Raw genomic sequence first — 20,500 nt, 5'->3', positions numbered from 1 at the left:
CCTATGTTAAAGGTGAATGTAATATTACATCTATGCTAATTCAGGTAGCATTGTTTACTCTAAATTTTCGAAATTTCCTTTGGTATTTCCTTTCTGTACCATAACGAGAATACACAGATTTACAATACAATACAATACAGTTTATTTTTGTATAGCCCAAAATCACACAGGAAGTGCCGCAATGGGCTTTAACAGGCCCTGCCTTTTGACAGCCCCCAGCCTTGACTCTCTGAGAAGACAAGGAAAAACTCCCAATAAAACCTTGTAGGGAAAATGGAAGAAACCTCGGAAAGGCAGTTCAAAGAGAGACCCTTTCCAGGTAGGTTGGGCGTGCAGTGGGTGTCAAAAGTAGGGGGTCAATACAATACAATACACAGAACAGAACAATTCCTTAATACAGCATAATAATAAAAATTTTAGAAGTACGGTTTAACAGTAGATGATATGACATATTTAGGTTTGGATATTGGAGGATTTACTCCTCCTACATCAGCAGATAGGTCAGTTTAGTCATTTGCTGCAAAAATTAACAAACTTTTTTCTTGTAATATTAATCATGGAATAAAGTACAGCTCTGGGGAATTACTAGACCTTTGCTGCTAAAGGATGCTTAGCTCTCCTTCTGCTCACATCCTATCCAGTTTTTGTTCACCACAGTTCGCCTTTGCCATGTAAAGTTTATCAAAACAGCACATTCACCTTATCATGCCACATTTGAATATGGCTACTTCAAAATGAAGACCTTGTTCTTCTCTTATTAGTCCATCAAGAAGACATTTCAACCTGAAGACAGTACAGAGGAAGATGCCAAATATCCTCTCATGGCATTTTTCTTGAGATGATGAACACAACTATTATTAATCAGATTAATTCTTTGCATGGTATCACTCAGCCATGTCACACCAAACTCCAGTACATTATGAACGCATTAAGGGCTGACTTCATGATGCTGAACAAAAATGTTGTCTGTGTCAGGTTCAGTGCCAGACCTCCAGACTAAGAAGATCACTGGTGTCAACAGGGAGGTGGAATTGTTAACAGCAAACCTCACAGAAGGTTGCCAGTGCCACAATAACCTGATATGTGTCAGTATAAACATTGTATGGGAAGGAATTGATATTTTGGCTTTTCTCTGGCAGCTCTGTCCAATCATTTTCACTGCTATTCTGTCTTTGCAGTCCTCTGTAGAGACACAACATGTGGTGTATGGTGCAAAGGATAACACATTGCATTTTGCAACTATTTCATGTGACTTATTGATTATCAAGGCCACCTGAAAGTTATTCATAAATCAAAAAAAGTCAGGACCGTTCTTTTGAAGGCATAAATTAATTTTTTATCACAACTTTACTGCTGAACGTGCCGAATAGCAGAGTGAAAGAAATAGGACTCATTCCTTTATTGGTCTTTTCTGCACATCCCATGGCTAATCCTAGCTGTCCTATGATGATGTTTCTTTTCATTTTTCTAAACATTTCTAAGAGTACTGACTATCCCTTAATGTTTTTCTGAGTCTACTTTAAGTTCTTCTTGCTTTGTTATAATTGTTACTATTAAACTTGCTAGTGCAATCAATGCCAGTTAGTGTTCAATAGATTTTGCTCTACATAATTATTGGCGTGGATGGCAGGGCTTTCTTCCTGTTAATCCTTCTTTTTACATTTACGGAGTGAGGTGGCTATATCTGCAATTGCTTGCAGTTTAGTGAAGAGTGTCATGTACATGTTATTCATAATGCCTTGCATCCTCCTCTCATGTGTGAGTCAGGCCTTTGGACTACAACTCCCAGGTTCCCTAGGGCAGACATTATACCTTGCCCATTAGATATTGGAGTATGGAGAGTGAGTGCTTTGTAGCTTGATGAATTTGTTTCTTGAAGGCTGGATATCTGTAATGCTGGAGGTGCTTTTAAATTGTTTTTTTAAGGAGAGTGAGATTCCATAGAACTCATTTCTTTGAGTTTGCTATTAACCAGAAGACATGTGCTTAAATCTATTTGCACCTTTCTGCTTATCTTTACAACTGGCTTTACTACTTCTTTCAGCTGCTCCTGTTAGGGGTTGCCACAGCGGATCATCTTCTTCCATATCTTTCTGTCCTCTGCATCTTGTTCTGTCACACCCATCACCTGCACGTCCTCTCTCACCACATCCATAAACCTCCTCTTAGGCCTTCCTCTTTTCCTCTTACCTTAGCACCCTTTTCCCAGTATACCCAGCATCTCTCCTCTGCACATGTCCAAACCAATGCAATCTCGCCTCTCTGACTTTATCTTTAAATTCTCCAACCTAAGTTGACCCTCTAATTTACTCATTTCTAATCCTATCCATCCTCATCACACCCAGTGCAAATCTTAGCATCTTTATCGCTGTCACTTCCAGCTCTGTCTCCTGTTTTTTTGGTCAGTGTCACCGTCTCCAACCCATACAACATAGCTGGTCTCACTACCATGCTGTGATGGTGGAAATAAAAAAAAATCATAAAATTGAATGAATTTCCAGGAACACAACGGGAACATAGTAGCTTTACGTTATTGTTAACACGCTATTGTTAAAATGCTGATGTATAAATGAAAATTAATAGTAGTTATTGAAATAATGTGCTTTATATTGAATACAGTTTTTAATATTGCGTACACATTTATATATCAATGATACGAAAAATTTGGATAGTTGTTTAAATAAAATACTTCTTCCGGTTGAGTAATTCGCAAAAGTATTCAGTTAAATTGCCACCTCCAGTTGCCAGGTTGGACAGAAGTTGATAGAATTCCTTATTTTTGATATAAAGCAGGTGAACAAAGTCTCACTGACAAAGGTCAAAGTGTTTTCAAGTTATGTTTTCATAGTTCGTATACTTTCTCGATACTATGCATACGAGAAAGTAAAAATTGATCACAAAAATGTACGTTTCCGAAAATAAAAAGTATTTTAAAAAGTGCAGCGAACATAGCACAGGCCTTAATAATCTTAAAACATTAAGTACTGATTTTGTCATTATACAAGTTTAAACTAAACTGATCTTCCTCTTAAGCCCTATTAAAGACTGCGGAATAATCTCAGTACATTGCACATCGTTTTACACTGGGAGCTTTATGCCATCCTCTCATTTTATATGCCACCCTCCTCAGCCCATACTTAATTCAATCCTGTGCTGCAAAAAATTCAAGATGCTTGGAAGTGCTACTTATGTTATTTTCAAATAATAGTTATGAAAGTATATGATTTATTAAATGTATATAATCCAAGGGGTTGAAAAGGCAAAACAAACATTTTAATTATTTTAAATTGTACTAGTCACACTATTCATATGCATGTTATGTTGTCTTTCATCTCATTTAATCAATCTTTACCTTTAACAGCATGAACAATCACAAAGTGCTTAACAAAAAGATAAACGTACAATGCAACGTCTCAATAAAACCATGAACCTGAGTTTTGATTATGTCGTACTGTTCTCAAGAAACTTTAACATCACAAATAAGAATTTTCATTTAATAAGAATTTCTGACATGCTCATTCTTTTGGGAGAAATGTGGCCAATATGGAGAATGGCTCTTTACAGGGTGCATCAGGGCTCATAGGATTGAAGGGGCTCAGGTCATGCCAGGCAGCTTTGTGGCTGCAACTTCTTACATCAATCCCTAACATTGTAATGACTCTTGCCTAGACCAAGTCTGAATAGGGCTTAAAGGTTGCATGAATAGGAGTGTGTAACTTGGCCTAGATTTGAGTTGGGTGCCTACTTGATCATGCTGCACCTTTTTGCTAAAATTGATATACAGCTATCTTTCTTTTTTTGAACATTTCTTGTCCTTTGGTTTACTATGTAAAATAGTACTCTCAATACATAATATAAATCTGCAAATATTCCATTGAAACAAGATGGAAAAGTAGTCTGGGACTTTGTGAGGTGCTAATGTCACTTTTCAATTTCCACCCACTTTCTCCCCATTTGAGCTTTTAACAGTAATGTTACCTCATCTTTAAGCTTAATCTACAACTACTTTACCTATAAAGCATTGGGTTACATAAGAGACTAATAAAACATGATTGGATGTTTTTTATGCATATTTAAATATAAAGATCAGTCCGATAAAATGTGTTTATGGTACATTAAGCTGCACATTGTTGGCTGGTTGATACAATTACAGTGATCAGAAACACATTTTTAAGCAGTTTGTTTTAATTGACAAGTCTGAATGAGATATATCAAATTACTGTGAAAGCAATAGAAGAATGCACTTCAGTTTAATTGTTTATTCATATGAAAAATGTTTTCAAAAATTAAGTAAAAATAAAAAAAATTTAAAATGATTGTTTTTTTACTTTACTGAAAATAGCCCACATCAAAATCTATTTAAATCCTTATATTGATACTCCTAATAATCTTAGTTTTTTTATCTTCAGTGATAATGTTACATAAAGACTTATTTTGAATATTTTGAAAAACCCACTGTTTTCTTGTAGAAGGGGTAAATGCAAGTTATCTGAGACATTTTAAGATTTTAATAATATGTCTTACAATAATTAATTATTAATATTTACGAATTTTACATTTGCCCAGCTTTATAGCATTTACAACATTTCTTTACCCTAATTGATTTGTTCTCAGTGTCCTTAAAAATAAAACAAAGCTGTAAAAGAATATGATAAACTAAAGATAAGTAATTTATCCATAAGTTTGTTATGGTCAGACTTATGTTGCAAAATATTCACTTCTCTGCAGTGCGGTTTACTTTATTCCTCTACTGTATTTTAATGCATGTACATTTTTTAATTCAAAAGAAAATATTTTCAATTTATTTTTCATGCTGAGTTTGGGTTTAAAAATGAGTTTTTACTTAGAATTAATATGGTTTGTAATCATTTTAATAAAATACTAAAATCACCATTAGTCTAAGACAAAAATAATCCTGTACTGTTAACAGCATGCATTTCTCACAGTTACACTGTACTTTTTATTTTACTTAAGTCTCTTTAAAATTTGCAGCATTGATTTCTCCTGTGAAAACAAATTGCTTTTTTATCCAATTCAATGCAAATGAATAGAATTGGCTGCTTTTACGTGTGAAAGGCAATTTACGCTGCTTGTGAGTAGAAGCACTCTACTGTGTTTTGGAAATAGTCACGCAATTAGGAAATTGATTATTTTACACATAGTAAGGAAGGCTGATTAAAACAGCTTGCATGGTGTGAATAGATCTGTAACCTTAATCTTCATAATCCAAAAAACATAATTAAAAGATAAACAGATGAATATCATGGTATACCATGGTAAGTAAGGCCTTTTTAATGTTTCCTCATAAGGCATTACGTGCTGGCGCTCATAAAATATTGTATAAAGGCCAGAAGCCTGTATTAAATAGTCCATCCATCCATCCATTTTCCAACCCGCTGAATCCGAACACAGGGTCACAGGGGTCTGCTGGAGCCAATCCCAGCCAAGACAGGGCACAAGGCAGGAACCAATCCTGGGCAGGGTGCCAACCCACCGCAGGTATCAAATAGTGCCTCTTAAAAATCCTTTTACGTAATATAAACGTTTTTATTAATCTAACAATCTAAGTGTTGTGAAGTCTACCCAATATTGGTTAACTGACTACTACTTTACTACAGTAGATACAAATGTGGCCTAATTTAAAAGAAAAGTCAATCAAATTAATTTCTATCTATCTATCTATCTATCTATCTATCTATCTATCTATCTATCTATCTATCTATCTATCTATCTATCTATCTAGGAACACTCATGTGAAAATGTATGTACACCCCATGAAATGTTTTTTCTTTCTTAACATATGTCGACATATCAAGATTTGATCTTCATTTATTCTGTTTAAATAAAGATGATGTAATTGAAAAAACAGAAAATTAGAATATGCAGTAATTTAATCAAGGAAAAATTGACAGATTTTCAATTTCTGTTTGTGAAAAAAGTAAATACACCCTTGGCTCTAATAGCTGGTATTGTTTCCTTTAGGCATTTTCAGTAACTCTGACATCAACTGGGAGAATCAATGTGATGGTTGAATGCTGTCTTACCTGCACAGCCCTTTTCAAATCCTCCTACAGTATCACAATGAAATTCAGGTCTGGGCTTTCTTTGACTTGGCCATTCCAGAACCCTTCATTTCTTTAATTTCAGCCATTCCTTGATGGATTTATTGTTATTTTTAGGGTCACAGTAGTGTTGCAAAGGTGAGGTATTTACTCTCTAATGCAGCAATGCAGTCCCAAACAATAACATTTCCATCACCATATTTTCTATTTGGTATCAGGTTCTTCTTTTTAAACACTGTTTTTGTTTTCACCAATCATGCCTTCTTGTGAAGTTTTACAGAAGCCCTGGCCTTTCTTTAGGTATTCATGGGCAAGAGTTGGTCTTGCACTAATGATCTTCCTGGATATTAGAGGTTTCCACCTGGAACACCTCCTATGTACATCAAATTTGTGTAGCCACTTTCTAATAATAGACTCTCGCACTTTGACATCAACAATGGCAAGAACTACCTGTGGTTCCATTGATGAAATTATGTTTTGTGTTTTTTTTAAGACTTCTATCAGCATCATATGCTCTGCTGTCAGAGGCTACACTTGCTTGAGTGGCCTAGAGTGGAGAAGTTGACAGTTGTTTAAAATATTCAAACGGAGTTTCTGGGCAGTGGAATTATTTACTTTCAGATGTTTATAAATCTTTTTAAATCCCTTCCTAGATTTGTAGTCATCTTTAGCCATCTTTCTAAAAGCCTCCGACAGCTCTTTCAATCTAGGCATAGTGATAACATACAATTCAAAAACAAAGAGTAAAACCAAACTAAAAGTCAGAGACTTAAATAATTAAATGCTCCTTCAAGGTCCTTTCTAATTATGTTGTAATCATTTCCACCAGATCGGGTGCACCTAAATCTGATATTTGCATTTTTAAAGTAGTGATAAATGTAGGGGTGTACTTTTTTTTCCAAATGTAAAATTTGCATTTATTGTTATTTAAATTATACAGAGGTCTACAAAAGGTAAATATGGCATGATATTTGTTATCTTGTATTGTCTCTATCTATAAATACTATATGAATGAAGATCACATCTTGATATGTCCACATAGGCTAAAAAAGAAAAAAACACTCATGGGGTGTATTTACTAAATAATGTTTAATCCAATAAATTAATAAATCCACAAGTGAGACGGACTCATTGGAGTTCTCACAGTATTAAACAATCAGGATACCTCAATAGCACTGTACCTCTCACAGCTCATCTCTCTCTTTCATTCCCATGACTCCAGCCAGTGTTTGTCCTGCTGGCAGGTTTTCACCCCAACCTAACCTGATTTAAAAGCCAAAATTACTTTTGGATTCAACAGCAGCCCTTCTGTTTTTCCTTAGTAACACTGGGAACAAGGTGGGCAGTAATCCTACAAGGAATGCCACTTCTTATGATAATCCGTGCAAGTTTTCTATATTTGCTTTGACTATAGTCAAACGTACATACTTTGCAATATTATGTAACTTTTGAGTCTTTTTCATTTCAAAGAATAATTCACTCTGTGTTCTGTTATTTTCAGCAAGACATCATTTTCATGCTATTTAATTTTGCTGTCTTTTGTACCTCAAGCCTTAATTATAAGATACCCATAAGTAAACTGCATACCCATGGTCTAGAACCACTTAGGGTTCACTAATAAATCTGCTTTTTATGTATGGTGGGTAAGCCATTGTGCACAATGTGAAGTAGTCTTATACTGAACCAAAGGTTCAATGATGGTATTCTAATCACCTTGCCCTAAGCAAAATGTTGCTACTCCTAAGACTATAGAAGATGTTTTATTCGTGATGTGGAACAATGACTACAATATTAAATGTACAATCTAGTTTTCTGCAGTTGATTTTAATTAGGTCAGTATTTTTATCAAGCTGGGTTCAAACAACCTATTGCACTAATTAATGTTGGTTACATCAAATTAAAGCATGTTACTGGAAAGAGAGGTTTGCTAGAGGCTTAATTTGAGTCACTTGCAACAAAACTGTAGTGCACCCTTTCTAACGTCCATACTTAAAAGCTGAATTTCCATATGAAATGCTAGGTCTTGTCCAATCCAATTACATGGTGGCTTTGAATAGGCATGAATGCTATGAACAAAGAACACTGTTCACTGTTGACTCTTCTTTACACTGGGAAGTCTGTAATTGTTCTAATAATTATTAAAGAGTATGTTTTGTTTAAAGATGAGATTTGTGGGGTGATGCAAAGTTGCTTTTTGTCCAGTGAATTCTAGGCTAAATTTAAATTACTAACTCATTTTTGTAGGTTCTAAAGCGCAAAAGAGAAGTTCAATTATATTTTGTCTATCTTTATTTGAAAAGGACATTTTTGTGTGCTTATAAGAACGTGTACTACTTCTTTCACCCTCTAAGGGGTTCCCTCTCTCTGCAGACCTCATTATCGCGTGACTGAGAACTATAAAGTTTATAAAGGTTGGAAAGTCAATAAAATCTTGAGTACCTATATACCCCAACCTCCTCTTGTAAATATAAAAATAACCCCTTTAACAACATATTGCTTTCAAGTAAATTAATTCAAAACTGTTGAAGCCCTCTATTGGAGCATACATAATAAAACTGCTTTGGAATATTAGCTCTGCAAGGCTTTGCATGTGTGGCCCATAGCTAACAGGTTAGCTGAGATCAAATGAATGTAAAGTCAGGTAAGGCCTGGGGGGTCTTCAGCTGCTGAGAAGTTACAAACTTACACTTTACTAGTTTAATATAAAAGAAAAACGGAAGAAAAGTATTTGGAGCCTTGAACTACCCCCAATGCCTTGAGACTTAGTGTATGGAGAAAGTAAGAACCAAACTATTTCACATCTTTATGAGCCTTCAGAATACAAAACAGAAGAGACATTCTGCAAGGTCATCTACTTCTTCCTTTTAGTCCTCTAAACAAGTAATACTTCTCTCTTTCTCTCTCTGAGTCTATTTTCATTTTTTGTTTCTCTCTATCATTGAGTTGTAAATTTCTGCTGTATACATGCTTATAGAATTGTAGAACATACAGATTGCTTTGTCTACATGTTGTCATTTCCAAGGAACTTACAAATGCTTCTGTCTCAGAAGGGAGTTGAGTTGAAATGCAAACTCTACAATTTTAATTTTTGACAAAAAAAAAAACAAAAAGAAAAATATTAATTTGTAGTGTCACTGACATCTGACAATACGGGCCTATGCAACTGCAGATAATGGATATCATTATCAGAGGCGCCTGTCCTAGGAATCTTGGCAGAGCTGAGAGTGCCTGTTAGACTGCAGATTATATTAACACATGCATTAATATTTATATAATATTTATAAATATTTGATGTCATGTTAATGTTTTATAAAACAGGATTTATAAAAGTTTTGTTGACCTAACAAAAGAACCAAAGGCAGTCAGTTGTTTAAATGAGCAATAAATAAATAAATAACAGTTTTCAGTAGCTGTTTTCATTTCTTATCTATGTGTGTGAAGTAAAGGTTTGTGTGGTTTTATTTGTTTTCTTATATATGTTTAGGCATAGTGACAAATTTGTCATTGTAACATCCTCACAGCTCTAGGAGACTTTGTTAAAATTCCAGCTCAGGCCATTGTCTGTGTGGAAGGTAAACATTCTCACCCTGTCTGCACAGTGGCACATTTAATGATCTGGGGGCCTAAGGCAACAGTGGGTATGGGGCATTCATAAATCCCACTGATCACACTTTTCTGTAGTTATTAATGTAAAGCAGTGGTGGGCAGGCTTTTTTGGAAGCAGCACAAATTAAGTTAAGTTAATAATGACACCTGCAGTGGGTCATATAAAATCTAGGTGTGTCTTTGAACCCAGGCAAACTAGCATGTGTTATTCTCAGACATTCTCTTTAAAAATAGTTGTTCTAAAAATTTGAGTTATAAAGCTTTTTATTAAAATAAGCTAAGGCTGATGCTAAAAACACTAATCATTAACAGTAATTTTATGCCATTGTTTTGGTCATGTACATGAAGCTGCTTGCTTCCATACAAAAGGTTACCATCAAATGAAATGCTGGATGTCGCAACAATTTGCTGCAATGATGGGTATCTGTTAGTGTGCTTCTATACATGCTTTTAGTAATTCCATTTCTTAAAAGACCTGTGCACAACTGAAATTGATGCCTCCTAATGATGCCAAGGATTGGAAACAAAATCTTAAGCAAGCTTAAATAATAATAATGATGATGAATAATAATATGAACAGCACACTGCACATGTCTTTCGGATTGCCAAAATCACTTTCAGTTTCACTGATTGTTTAAATATCACTGCCTGAAGACAGATTCACTTTGTTATCACTGCTGATAAGAGGTGTTTCATATGAGACGCCATTATGAGACTAGTAGAAGATGGGTCTACACCGTTGCCCAGGTAACGCTCAGGCATGATGCTTACACAAGACATGTCTGTACTGTTGCCAGAATATGGCTTGGCACTAATGCTATTGGCACTTTTACTACCCGAGTAAAGCTCGGGTCTTATGCAAGACGCATCTATACTGTTGCCCGAGTGACACTTGGGATTAATGTTTTTAGCACTATTTTTACAGCCCAAGTGACACATGGGTGTAATGCTATAACAAAAGGAGAGGAAAAAATTGGAAAATTTGTCTCACGGCCCTCAAAGTCCTGAAATCAAAATTCAAATTCATAATGAAGGATGGCAATCTGAGCTGAATGTCTGGCAAGTACAGAAATAATCAATTTCTATAGACCAACCAGCTAAAAACATTGAGATTTATCCCTCTGCAGACTATCCCTGTTCCTATGGTAAAAGCTTGGTTTCTAAGGATGACCCTGCTTGGCAACTTACTACTCTTACACCAGCAAAACGCAAGAAAAAAGAAATGACCTTTAGGAACTTTACAACATTTTGTTTTGCTTTCTTCCTTGTTTTTGTTTTTCTGCTCCACTTGGGTAACTTTATGGGTCCGTGTACTTTTTGGTATTTAAAATTTCATTTTAGAAGCAAACATGAAAAAACGAAAATGAAAGGAATTTTCAGATTTAGATTTTTGATTAAAGAATAAAATGAGGGAAAATAAGATATTTTGTAATTCTGTGGTAACAAATAGCAGTCATAAAACTAAAATTACACATACTTTTCTGGATTTATTTGTGATTCAAATAATGAAAGTGTTATAGCTCAAAAACAACAAAACCAACGCATTTTCGTTGTCTGAAAACAGAGGTACTTCTTCTTCTGCGATTTTTGAAGACACGTGCGAACCTCCCAACGTATTCCTCACAAGACATCGATCAACAGCCTTGAAGTTACACTGCATGGCATCAGCAGAGGATGGACCGTTACGTTGTTTTTCAGAACAGTAAAAGAGTGACACTCCGGGACGAGGACATGACTGCAGAAAAACTGAGTCGCATCTTTCCGGTAAAGAAATACAAGCTTTGCAAACTTTGCTTCATTGATGTAACAGCTCTTATATGAACATTATTGTTGTTACTTACTGTGAAACAGCCAACATTTGGTGATTTCATTTACTATCAGTAAGTCTGGCAATTTTTAGAGTGCTAGCATTTTGAATGGTTGCTCATTGACTTTTACCGGCTACTATAGCTAGTAAACGCTTTGAGTATTAACAGTGCGCAAAAGTGTAACACGTTAGTAGAGCGACGTGATTTACAGAAAGTTTTCTTAACATGTGTTCCATTTGTCAATGAGGAACCATTCACACATTTACACACATTCAAAATGCTAGCACTATAAAAATTGCCCGACTTAGTGTTAGTAAATGAAATCACCAAATGTTCGCTGTTTCACAGTAAGTAATAGCAATAATGTTCATAAAACAACTGCTACATCAATGAAGCAAAGTTTGTATTTTTACCGGAAAGATGCGACTCCGTTTTTTTACAGTCATGTCCTCGTCCCGGAGTGTCACTCTTTACTGTTCCGAAAACAACGTGATGGTCCATCCTCTGCTAATGCCAGTGTAACTTCAAGGCCGTTGGTCGATGTCTTGTGAGGAGGGAGGGCTGTTCGCACGTCTCGTCAAAAATCGCGCAGAAGAATAAAATGCTTACGGTTTCAGACAACGAAAATGCGTCTGTTTTGTTGTTTTTGAGCTATTACACTTTCATTATTTGAATCACAAATAAATCCAGAAAAGTGTGTGTAATTTTAACTTTATGACTGCTGTTTTGTTATCACAGAATTACAAAATACCTTATTTTCTCTAATTTTATTCTTTAATCAAAAATCTAAATCTGAAAATTCCTTTCATTTTCGTTTTTTCGATTGATTTTTTGTTAAAGAATAAAACAAGGGAAAATAAGGTATTTTTTAATTCTGTGGTAACAAATAGCAGTCATACATTTAAAATTACACATACTTTTCTGGATTTATTTGTGATTTAAATAATGAAAGTGTTATAGCTCAAAGACAACAAAACAGACGCATTTCTTCTTCTGTGCGATTTTTGACAACACGTGCGAACAATCCTCGTTACAACACATCGACCGATGGCCTTGAAGTTACACTGCATGGCATCAGCAGAGGATGGACCATTATGTTGTTTTTCGGAACAGTAAAAGAGTGACACTCCGGGATGAGGACATGACTGCAGACAAATGGAGTCGCATCTTTCTGGTAAAAATACAAGCTTTGCAAACTTTGCTTCATTGATGTAGCAGTTCTTTTATGAATGTTATTGTTACTTACTGTGAAACACATTTGGTAATTTCATTTACTAACAGAAAGTCTGGCAATTTTTAGAGAGAGTTAATAGTTAGTAAACATTTCGAGTGTAAATGTGCATAAGTGTAATATGTTAGGAGAGCAACGTGATTTACAGAATGTTTTCTTAACATGTGTTACATTTGTCAATGAACAACCATTCAAAATGTTAGCACACTAAAAATTGCCAGACTTAGTATTAGTAAATGAAATCACCAAATATTAGCTGCTTTCTAGTAAGTAACAGCAATAATGTTCATAAAAGAACTGCTACATCAACGAAGCAAAGTTGGCAAAGCTTGTATTTTTACCGGAAAAATGCGACTCAGTTTTTCTGCAGTCATGTCCTCGTCCCGAAATGTCACTCTTTTACTGTTCCGAAAAACAACGTAATGGTCCATCCTCTGCTGATGCTATGCAGTGTAACTTCAAGGCCGTTGATTGATGTGTTGTGAGGAGGACTGTTCGCACGTGTTGTTAAAAATCGTGCAGAAGTACAGTACCTGCAGTTTCACACAACGAAAATGCGTCTGTTTTGTTGTTTTTTAACTGTAACACTTTCATTATTTGAATCAAAAATAAATCCGGAAAAGTATGCGTAACTTTAAATTTATGACTGCTATCTGTTACCACAGAATTAAAAAATACCTTATTTTTCCTCATTTTATTCTTTAATCAAAAATCAAAATCTGAAAATTCCTTTCATTTTTGTATTTTCGGTTTTGCTTCTATAATGAAATTTCAAATACCAAACGGACCCTTTATTTCATTTTCTAGTCACTAACTTGTTTTTGTAGTATATACTGGTATGTAATTAACCCTGTTCCACTTCATGCCTGTTTTTGTAGCCATATTGTAAGTTTGCTCTTTCAAGCTTCACTTCCAACTGCACAATAGTGTGGTAGTAACACAGACTAGTCCATTGTATACTGGACTGAACATGGGAACCCCATATTAACAGAAGATAATTGAAAATAACAGATATAACTGCAAATTTAATATGTTTGAAATTAAAAACAAAGTTCATATATGCATTTTATCAAGGGGCTCTGAGCTACTTTGGGGCCCTAGGCACTTGTCAACCCTTGCCTAATGGTTAAGTCTGCCCCTGTGTCCATCTGTGTTTCCCCCAGGTACACCATATTTCTTGCCACACCCCAAACACATGCACATTAGATTGAATGCCAACTCTAAACTGCTTTATTATGAGAAAGTGTACATTGTGATGCATTGGTACCCAATCCAACCCAGTCGAGAGTTACAAGATGGGCACTAAGCATAGTAGAAATGTGTTATTCATTTATTTGTCTCTTTAAAAAAAATCTAATGAGAAGTCAAGCAAAATGACACCTTTTATTGGCTAACTAAAAAGATTACAATATGCAAGCTTTCAAGGCAACTCAGGCCCCTTCTTCTGGCAAGATGTAATGATTACATTTAATGATTACATCTTGCCTGGAGAAGGGGCTTGAGTTGCCTCGAAAGCTTGCATATTGTAATCTTTTTAGTTAGCTAATAAAAGGTGTCATTTTGCTTAACTTCTCACTACATCCATAATGGCTAACATGGTACAACACCCTAGTACTACAAATATACAAAATGAATGACATGAATTAAGTAATAATTATTCCATATAGTTTGCAGAAAAGAGTTTGAAATATAAATCAAAGTAAGTATTTTTATCAAACATTTTGAGCTGTTCAATTTACTTAAAGCTCATCAACTTTAGATCCTTTTAAAGTTCATAAGTGTTGTTCACTAAAAGTAATCTGTTAAAAAATTTGCATATAAAAATATAATGTTAGCCAGCAATGCTTAATAAAAATAAATAAATGATTTCTTCTAAGAGGTTTGGTCATTCCTTTATACCCAGCGGTGTTCAGCATAGACTGCAGGTTATAAAATGTTTAGAGATACATTTTCAGAAAGTTCAGTTTAATTTATTTAACCCATTTCTGTTTGCAAGCCTAGCTCACTTTACACATTTACAAATGTAGCTAACACAAAACGATAATTATGAGAAAACAACAGCAACATACAATATGTAAAAAGAAAACCAGATCTTTTTACTGAATAAAGTTCTTACCTTATTTCTCTTTGGCTATTGCAACATGAAAAATGAAATGGCATTGTGTAATCACCTGATAATTATTTTATCACCAGGTATGCTCATTTATTCTTACAGGTAAACTTGAAATTAAAAGCTTAATAAAAATATTTTGTATTTCCACTAAGTACATAAACTAAAAATGATCAATATTTGAATTAGAGAAAAATCATGATCGGGGCAGATGTACCATCAGCATGTTCTGACTGAATGTCCAGGGGCCCATGAGTCTCCATGCACTGAACACAAGGGTGGAAAATCCTGTTCAGTATTAAACTTTCGGGAGCATTGTCAAAAGTATGATCAGCTCTCTGTTAAGGAGCTAAATTACCCAGGGGCCTGTGGGGGCTTTCATCTGGGCTTGGTTATACCATACCATACCATACCATATTTATTTGTTGAGCGCTTAAAAACACAGCATTACAACTGACCAAAGCGCTGTACAGTTACAACAAGCAGGACTAAAAGCAAAATATTAAAAATAAACATTAAGAGAGAATTAAAACAGAGATACTAAAAACAGGTCAAGGGACCAAATAAAATAGAGAAAATAGCAAAAGACAAGTGGAAAATGAAACAGGTTAAGAATTAAAAGCCAATGTGAAGAAGTGCGTTTTTAGGCGAGATTTGAATGTGGCGACTGAAGCGGCTTGCTTAACCACTAAGGGCAGGGAGTTCCAGAGCCTGGGTGCACAGACGGAGAAAGCCCTTTCACCACGAGCTTTAAAACGTGCCTTGGGAACGGTTAGAAGCAGCTGATCTGTGGATCTAAGAACACGAGGGGGATTGTGACAATGGAGCAAGACACTCAAATAGGCGGGGCTAGACCGTTTAATGCCTTATAGGTTAGGAGGAGAATCTTAAAATCGATTCTGAATCTAACCGGCAGCCAGTGAAGGGTTTTCAAAATTGGTGAAATGTGTTGGATTCTGCTACTTCCAGTTAGAAGCCTTGCAGCCGCATTTTGAGCCAGTTGGAGTCTAGAAAGTGTGGCTTTACTGATACCAAAAAGGCAGGAATTAGAGTAGTCAAGCCGGGACGTAATGAATGCATGAATTACTGATTCCAGGAGGTGGTTAGAAAGAATAGGCTTGAGTTTGGCGATTCGCCTTAGATGGAAAAAGCAGGATTTTACTGTGCTGTTGACTTGAGCATCCATTTTCAGGAACGTATCCATTTTGATTCCAAGATTGGAGACAAACGAAGTTACTGGAATGGGAAGAGAAACGAGGCCAAGGGGTGGAGCCTGTTTGCAGTCGGGACTAAAACAATGACCTCGGTTTTGAATCGTTCAGGTGAAGGAAGTTTACAGCCAGCCAGTCCTTAATGTCAGATAGGCAGTCGAGGAGAGGTTTGGTGGAGTCAGTTGGCTTGAGGGAGAAATAAATTTGGCAGTCGTCAGCATATAGGTGATATGAAATTGCATGCTTTCTAAAAATTGCACCTAAAGGCAGGATGTAGATTGAAAAAAGTAGTGGCCCTAAAATGGAACCCTGGGGAACCCCACATGGGAGTGGGACTGATTCAGATGAAAAATCGTCTAGCATGACTCTGAGAGTCCTGTTGCAGAAATATGACCTGAACCAGTCGAGGGCTAAGCCAGATACACCAGCCCAGGATTCGAGTCGGAGATCATGATGTCGTGGTCGATTGTGTCGAAAGCAGCAGATAAGTCGAGAAGAACCATAACCACGTGGAATCCTGAGTCCAATGCCAAAAGGACGTCATTTAGGACACGTAAATGCGGTTTCTGTGCTGTGTTGGGGCCTAAAGCCTGACTGAAAAAGATCCATTACCTGATGGTCCTGTAGGTGATGAGTTAATTGCTCATAAACTACTTTTTCTAGTATTTTGACAAGAAAGGTAGCTTGGAGATTGGACGAAGATTGGAAAGAATGGCAGGGTCAAGATCAGGTTTTTTCACAATTGGATGTACAACTGCGTGTTTGAAAGCATGAGGAACTATAGCCGAGGATAGACTACTAGTTATGATCTTTAGGACATCATATCGAATCACAGGAAACACATCTTTCAGCAGTCTGGACGGCACCACATCGTCCGGAGAGCCCGAAGGCTTCATTGAGGCAACGATTTTTTCCAGATGGGGGAGCGAAATAGGTTCAAATCTGGTGAGGGAACCGTGCGCAGGAGCGGCTAAATCAACAGAGCCAGAAGAAGAAATGGAGATCTGGGATCTAATGTTCGTGACCTTATCCAGAAAAAACGTGAGGATCTGATTACAAAGAGCAGTGGAGGCAGCAGAGAAAACAGTTACGGCTGGAGAGAGGACAGCATTTAGTGTTTTGTATAAGACACGTTGATCGCCAGAGTTTTTTGAGATGATGTCAGCGAAAAAACGGTTCCTTGCACCTCTGACCGCTCTCTGGTATTGGGACCACGCGTCACTCATGCAGTCGAAGGTAACAGTGAGACCATCTTTCCTCCATTTACGTTCTACCCGCCTACAGTTTTGCCTGATGGAGCGAGTTTGTTCATTTAGCCATGGGTCATGCTTGACTTTGGATTGTCTCCGTTTGAGTGGGGCTACGACATCCATCACAGAACAGCAGGAAGTGTGGAAAGTTTGCAATAAAACATCAGCATCCGTGGATTAAGTTATTATGATTAAGTAAACCTGAAATATCATTGGAAGTTTTATTTTGAGGGAATTACAATGACTACTGTTTTAGCTCATCACACATAGAGTCTTGTTTCCCTTTCGGTTGAGGTACCGGTACTTTCTGTATGCATTGTTCATGTTTTGACATTTTCCTCATTGGTTACTCAAAACACAGCCAAGGTTGATCAATAACTCAGAATGCAACTGTTGTAATTGTGTATAGTCACTTTTGACAGGAGATTGACTGCAACAAACCCTTCCTGTAAGGATAGAAACCAGCTGTTGATGAGCAGCTCAAGTACTCTGATGCTCAGAATAATACTCAAAGAAGGCAAGAAAAAACAGAGTACAGGTTGATGGTGCTGCTGTTCCTAATAATTAGGTCTTTTTCTATACCAAAAAGTAAAAGTCTCAATCAAATAAGACATAATAAAACAGGGTCCCAGTCCACTGCACTAACATACACGCACATCACAAGCTAGTTTAGAGTAATCAGTAATCTGTGCACACGTAGAACATATATATTCTATAAATACTGTGACTGGGTGTGGTAAAGTGAGGTCCGTGACTGATTGGTGTTTTTTAAATAAATAATCTGCAGACTGGCGTCTTCAGGTGGGGCGTAGTAGCATAGCTCCCATGCGCAATGAGGGAGTGGACGGGCCTGCACTTAGTGATTGCAGCTGTGCCACGTCCCTATTTTAAAAGGGAAGCACAAGTGTGAGGAAAGATGAGAACAGAGGTTAAAGGGAGAAAGAGAGAGAAGAAGGCAGGAGGCAGAAGGAACCGGTGCCAGCGAGCACAAGAGTGTGAGCAGTTTAGCAGTGTGGATGGTACTTGGAGAAGAGTGGGCGGCAACACCCAGGAGGCTGCTGTAGTGGAATCGCCCCAGCTGAGCCACTTGGGGGAGCTGGAGTGATCGTCTGGCTGCAGAAGCCCAGGTAGGCAACGGGAGTCAGAGACTTGATCTAAGAGCCCCATTGTGAGCGCCATGGCCTTGGGGACCCAGGCCTAGGTCCAGAGTGGGAGCCTTACTGTAGCCATAGGATGGCAGGGAACTGGACCTGTAGAAGATCAGCTATGTCTATTGGTCTCACATGGAATAAGCAGAGGAGACGCCAGTTAAAAGAACAATGTGTGTGGCTTTTAGAAAGGGCACTTTTTCTGCCAGATGGTTTTAACCTTGTTTTTATGGATATTTATTCTAATTTTAATCTCCACAAATTCACCTTTTTAATTGGATTATTTATTTATTTGGGAATTGCGCATTGCACTTTTGAAAACTGTTTGGTTTTTGAGTGGTTTTAATAAAAGCACTTGAGCACTTTGCACCTTCCCCTTGCTTTGTGTGGTATCCTTATTTGAGAACCTCATCCTTTGGAAATGTTATCAACGGTGGCAGGTTGAAGAGGCTCCCAGTAGTATCTGGTAAAATGGAGCCGACCCACACCGTTACACTGGGTGAGAAGTTAAAGTGATTCAGTAAATGCTGTGCTCATTGTGAGTGAGGGCACTCACACATATGTGAATAAGTTCATCTGTACATAAAAACATTAAGTTTAAGTTCTGTGCGTTGCAATGATGCACCAAGTGCTATTTTGAGTAAACGCACCACTGTGTACCAATCTATCCCAGAACAATTAACATTAAAATACAAACAATTAGTATATAAATAAACAGAAAATTAACCTTATCTTTCCCATTAGCGCTAACATCATGGAGTCTGGTTCCTAACTGTCAAATGCAGTGACTCGCTCACTTGCCTATCATATAAATCCAGTGGTAAAAACTGTCAACTCTCTGTCAGGTTCAACAGGCCCTTTGTGTTTTTTTTTAATTTCACTTTGTTTTTTTTTGATGAACAGTATTGCCATTTTTGCACAATGTGTACGACTGAAGCTGGATGTCGCTTTTTCAGTGGCCATTGCTATGGATACCTCTTTGCTTCTTTCTCCAAAACATGCACCTCTTAAAAGAACTAGGTTAGCTCTTGAGACATCTATCTATCTATCTATCTATCTATCTATCTATCTATCTATCTATCTATCTATCTATCTATCTATCTATCTAATTGTAAAACAAAAGCCTATGTTAGCATATTTTTTTCAACAAATCTTTTTTGGTGTTCTTCTTGCTCATATCTTAAACACATTGTTTGTTTTGTTGGTTGTGGCTTTTGGGCCATTAATTTTCTTTTATCAGTAGAGCTAGTTATTATAGACAAGTTTTAACTTTCAGTTTCATGGGACCTGGTTAGGAAAAGCTAGCTATAGCCAGTTTTTTATAGACTCCTGATTATGGTCCTATGTGTTTGTATAGGTCTGCGGTGGGTTGGCACCCTGCCCAGAATTGGTTCCTGCCTTGTGCCCTGTGTTGGCTGGGATTGGCTACAGCAGACCCCCGTGACCTTGTGTTCGGATTCAGCGGGTTGGAAAATGGATGAATGGATGGATGTTTGTATAGGTAATAGGGATTTGCTATTTTTTGACACCACTGTGTTCACTCTGTGCCTCTTGTTAACTGCAACACAGTCAACCACTTCATTATCATGTAATCTTAGATGTGGCATTGGATCATGATACTCACCTCCAAAGCTCTCCGCTACTTTCTCTCCACTCAAACTTAGCAAGCACTCTGTAACTTTAGCCTTGCCCCACCTCACTTACTGATTGCATCCTCAATGGGCCTCTGACTGAGAGCATCCTTTATTTCTGCTGTATTCCTATGGGCTGCTTTCATCAAAAGTCTTAGGACCATCACCCCACACCTGCTCAATTGACCTTGCACTTCAGAAATTTAGATCACACTTAAAAGTGCCATACACCTGCCTTAAATATTGTGGCACAAGGTTTATCTGTCTCTATGTGTTAATATTCTGCTCTCTTGCAATGGTGGGGGGGAAATCTCCCAGGCTTCTGCCCATCCACCTTGACTGCCCTCAGTATTTTCTGAGCAATTATTTCTTGATTATTTCTTAAGCATAAGGCACACTGTCCCATGGTGTCCATGTATCCATAATAACAAGCAATGCCACAA

The sequence above is a fragment of the Polypterus senegalus genome, chromosome 4 (assembly GCF_016835505.1).
Source record: "Polypterus senegalus isolate Bchr_013 chromosome 4, ASM1683550v1, whole genome shotgun sequence".
Taxonomy (NCBI): Eukaryota; Metazoa; Chordata; class Cladistia; order Polypteriformes; family Polypteridae; genus Polypterus; species Polypterus senegalus.
This window is presented reverse-complemented; position numbering follows the sequence as displayed.